This window comes from Rhagoletis pomonella, unplaced genomic scaffold (assembly GCF_013731165.1).
Source record: "Rhagoletis pomonella isolate Grant_MI unplaced genomic scaffold, Rhpom_1.0 Rhpom_scaffold_00006, whole genome shotgun sequence".
Taxonomy (NCBI): Eukaryota; Metazoa; Arthropoda; class Insecta; order Diptera; family Tephritidae; genus Rhagoletis; species Rhagoletis pomonella.
The window spans coordinates 41,070,328-41,075,371 of NW_023458560.1; positions in this window are offsets into that span (position 1 = coordinate 41,070,328).

The window sequence follows — 5,044 nt, forward strand, 5'->3', positions numbered from 1 at the left end:
CCGTACTGTTATTTAAAGGTATGTCCTGCGTAGTTTTTCAAAACAGAAAACCTCCAAAATGTACTGATTTTTTCCAAGTGTTCTGCCTTTGTCCCGCATTTTCTTCGATATTTTAAAATTAACTTTTCCTAATCGAAATAAAAGCAGTGTCGGTAACTAATTGATAACTACATAAAGGTAAGCTGGTTTTGAAGGTTCAATTAGTCAATGCGTTCTAAATATTATACGGCTATGGACAATGGATGACGAGAATTTGAAGACCAGCATCAAATAAATCGATAACACTGTTCTACAAATTTTGTGGTAATCGCTTAAGAAAAAAAATATTTTCCAAGCCAATTTTCCTTTCAAACAAGCGTTTTCGTAATTTTTTCGAAAAACGTGTTTTTGGTACATTTCGAACCTATTTGTCAATATCTCATGCAAAAATTATCCAATCAACATAAGCGACCTACAATCCTCTTACAAAAATATATTCCTTTGCCGATTTCGATGAAAATTATTAGTGTTACAAGCGACCAAAATCGAAAAATTGAAATTTCAAGCATTTTCTTTTTACAGTAAATGAAAATTTGATGAGAAATGTAGATGTTACGGAACACAATCTGCACAAAAAATATATACTTTTGCAAAGAGCCCATCAATACCTTTCGAACTGTTGGTCGTTTCATGAGATATTGAGGAATAACTGAAAAAGTACTAAACATACGTTTTTCGAACAAATCTCGAAAACACTTCTTTGAAACCATGGGTATTTTTTTCGTGTTCAACGACCCAAAGTTTGTCTAAGAAAATTGTCATATTTCGTGTAAAGTAATATGTAATATGCCTTATTATAATTTGGTAAATATTCATTACCAAAATATTAATACCAATGAAGCAAATGTGATTTATGTTTACAGTTTAAAATTGGATTAATAATTAAGAAGTATACACTCTTCGTTTTTGAATAGCGCATCCTTTTAATACTTAGTAGGTACAGTTTTCCTTTTGTTTGTTTAATATTCATTAACTTTTTATAGAAATATAGCATATTCTACGTCTACATCCCATTTTAAAATTTTTTTGAAAATTAAAAAAAAAAATAAACATAGGGGCGAAATTTTTTTTTTTGACGGTGCTGCGCATTTTCTTCCATATAAAAATTTTGTCAAGCATACTTTGTATGGTAGAAAATCAAAAAAAGGGTGCGCTATTAAAATGGCGAGGAATGTATATATGTAGTATGTTTTTGTTATTTTTATACTACGCAATTATATGTAGGTAAATTTTTTGAAAAATTGTCCTGCATTTTCAAAATATATTTATGGTCACCGTAGATATAGATGATAACGCTAGGGAAGTTAAAATAATTTCAGTTAAAGCAGTGATCACAGGATTTGTACATTTGTACAGATTTGTACAGATTTGGCAGTGACAGAGTGGTGTTGTCTTAAAATAATGAGTTCAACGCAGTTCCAAACAAAAATGTACAAATGTACCAATCGTGTGATACCTGCTGCTTTAGAAATAACAATCATAGTTTTCACTAAAACGATTTTTCATACAAACACGTAGATGCCCCTCTTATTGGTTGAGTTCAGTTCTCAAAACTTTTGTTCGCTAGCGGAATGTTCCCAGACTTTTGTCCTTATTTGATCCTCCTTGAAAACGTTCTCGATACTTTCGTATTCATTTTGTTCCCATTGAAAGCGTTCCCGAAAGTTTCGTTCCTATTCTGTTCTTCTTGAGAAAGTTCCGGAGAGTTTTGTTCGCATTTTGTTCTTTACGGAAAAGTTCCCGAACCCTTGTTCTCATTTTGCTCCTGTTCAAAGGTCTGGTACGATATGTCGAAATTTAAAATGTCGAAATTAAAAAAACACCGAGAAAAAAGTCGAAAAAATAGTTAGAAAATCAAAAACGTCGAGAAAAAATTGTCGAAAAGAAAAATGTTGAAAAAATATATCGAAATAATGAAATGAATGATGTGTAAAATTCGCGCGAATTTCAAAAGGTTGATTTATGTAAGTTAAATTCCACTAACCCTATGTACTAATATTATAAATGTGAAAGTTTGTGAGTAAGTATGTTTGTTGCTCCTTCAGTTAAGTATGTTTGTTGCTTTCAATAAAATTTGGAATACAGACAGTTTATATCCTGGCTTAACGAATAAAATATTGTTTTGAGGGAGTTGCCACCTCTTTCAAAAGTTAAAATCGATTAATTAACAAGTTAAACCTAATATTACAGCAATATGGGTGTCAAACGAAAGCGGCTCAGAAACTATATATTTCGGAAGTATTTTTAAGAGGGTTGCCACCTGTTAAAAAAGTAAAAGTCAATTAATTGATAACTAAATATACTTTAAGACGGTTGCTATCTATTTAAAAAGTTAAAATAAATTCTATTAAAAAGTTTAAACGAAATATTTTAATGTGGGTATCAAACGAGATAAGCAAAAAGCTTTATTGTAGAAATATTATTACAGGGTTGCCATCTTTTTAAAAAATTAAAATAAATTTAAATAACACGTTGAATAAAATATTATAATATGTGTGTCAAACGAGTGAGGTTTAAGAAAGCTTTATTTCGAAAATTTCAAAAACAAGTTAACCGTTCGTCGGTCTTTGGGTAGAATTCTACCTAAAATGCTATATTAAAATACAATCTAAAAAAAGTTTAAATTCTATCTATTTATTCTGTTGAAGCTAAATGAAATATGCCAATGGGATTTTGACATGAAAAAGAAGTGTCGGCAGTAGGGTAATTGACTCGGGGTTTTCAAACCGGTTACCACAGTTTTTTTGAAATCTTGACATTTCGAATATTTAAAGTGGGTAAAAGCTAATATTTAATAGTTTGATAACTAAAGGGATAACTTAATCAATTCCCTTGGTATTAACGAACATAAACTAACATTTCAAAATTCTTATTATATTGAAAAAACTAACATATTTAAAAGAACTTAAAATGTAAGGGAACTTACAATATTCAAACTGAAACATTAGGTATAGGTTAAGAAACAAACACATAATAATTTTTGTTTTTTTCGAAAATTTAACCTTTTCCACTTTTTCGAAAAAAAATGTTTTTTCGGCGTAATTTTGTAGAGCTTTCTTTTTCCTTCTCAGGAACTCTAGAACATTTGAAAAGCTGCTCAGAACACTTTTAATTTTTTTTTTTCAAACATTCAACTTTTTCGAAGTTTTTTCGACATTTTGCATTTGTTTGACCTTTTTCATTTCTACAGTAGTCGATTTCGACATGTATATTCTAATTGAATCCCATTGTGTGCATATGTATGTATACAATATGTGTGATGTCTTCTGAGCAGGAGCAGTAGTCACATTGGTCATCATCGATTATCTTTAGTCTCTTCATGGTGTCTTTGCCAAACGTGTGTCCCGTTAATATTCTGCTGATCATTCATGTTTGTACATCGTTTAATTCCAATTTGTTTTTATGGTACCATGGTTTCGTAAGTATATTTGGAAATATTTCGAAGTATGTTTTCCCCTTGTTTTGGCTAGTATTAGTGTAGTTGCCATTTTGTTTTTAATCTTCTTTCAATTTCTTTTATAGCGTCTGATACCGTCCATCCAAGTGTCTCCTGTATGCCATTGATTTCTGCATTTCTAGCCGCATAATCTACCACTTCATTTTGGTGTATTTTACTGTGCCCGGGGATGAAATGAATTTCTACGCTGTTTATGTTGCTGTTCTCTATTGTGTACAAGATTTCTTTGATTAAACTGTTGTTTGAGTCCGGATTGGTTAAGGCGATTGCTCCGGATTTGCTGTCAGTTTGTATTGCTAGGTTTGGATAGTTGTGGATTATAGCAAACTCTATTGCCTTCTTGAATGCCCATAGTTCTGCAGTCATAGCTGCCATTCTCTTGCTGGTGTAAAAGGCTTGGGAGGTGTTGGTTCTTTCGTGGAAAAAGGCAGCTTGCGTACAGGTTTCCTTGCAGGATCCATCTGTATGTATTAACTCCATTTGTCTGGACTTTAAATATTCAATTTTCCTGTTGAACAGTTGATGTATCAAGATGTCATTCGCTTCTTTTTTATTTTTGACTATGTTTTTGAAGAACTTAGTATAAACGTGAATTTTGTTAGTTTTTATGGACTCTTCGGAGATTGGTGTGATATTTCTCATAACATCTTCATATTCATTAAATATTTGTGTATAACTAGTGTTGTAGTATCTATTCTGGTTAAGCAATAAGTTCGCAGCTGGTAGTTGGAAGGCGCAGGTCTTAATAATTTCTTTTGCAGTAGCTAGTCGGAGTCTGTATTCGGTTGGTAATTCTGCTGCCATGTGGTATAGAATATGTACTGGTGTTGACTTTATTAATCCTAAGCATCTTCTTATATGTTTATTATTACAGGTTTTGAGTTTTGTCAGTGCAATTTTGGACACATTGGAAAAAGATGATGCCGCGTATTCCAATTTGGATCTTGCAAAGGACTTATAAAACTGTAGCGCTCTAGCTGATGAGATTCCAAATGTACAGCCACTCAAAGTTTTGAGGAAGTTAAACTTCTGGTCGATTTTATCCGTGATTTCTTTTACATGCAGGTTTGAAGAGTTGTTTTTGGTGATGTATCTGCCTAGATATTTTATTGTGTCTACTTGTTGCAGTGCTATATTGTTAATTTGAATATTCAGTGATTGTTTTCTATTGTTGAAGTGTATTGTGTTGCTTTTACGCACATTAATTTTTAGGTCTAATCTAGTACATATTGATGTAAACTCATCTAATTTAGTTTTGAGTTGTATTGTTGCTATGTCGAATGAGTTGCTGGTTGAGATCAAAAATAAATCATCAGCAAACTGGAACAACATGGTATTGTCATCACCTATGGAGTGCAGTTCGGCTGTATACAAGTTGAAGAGTATTGGGCTTATACCGCTTCCTTGCATTAGTCCCTTATTGATCTCAATCGTCTTTTCATCAAGATGTAGTATTCTTCTATTGAGAAAATTGCTAATCCATTAATAATTGCTTGTGGGATTTGTAGGTCTGTAAGTTTGTTCGCCAATTTGTCAATGTTGATGTTG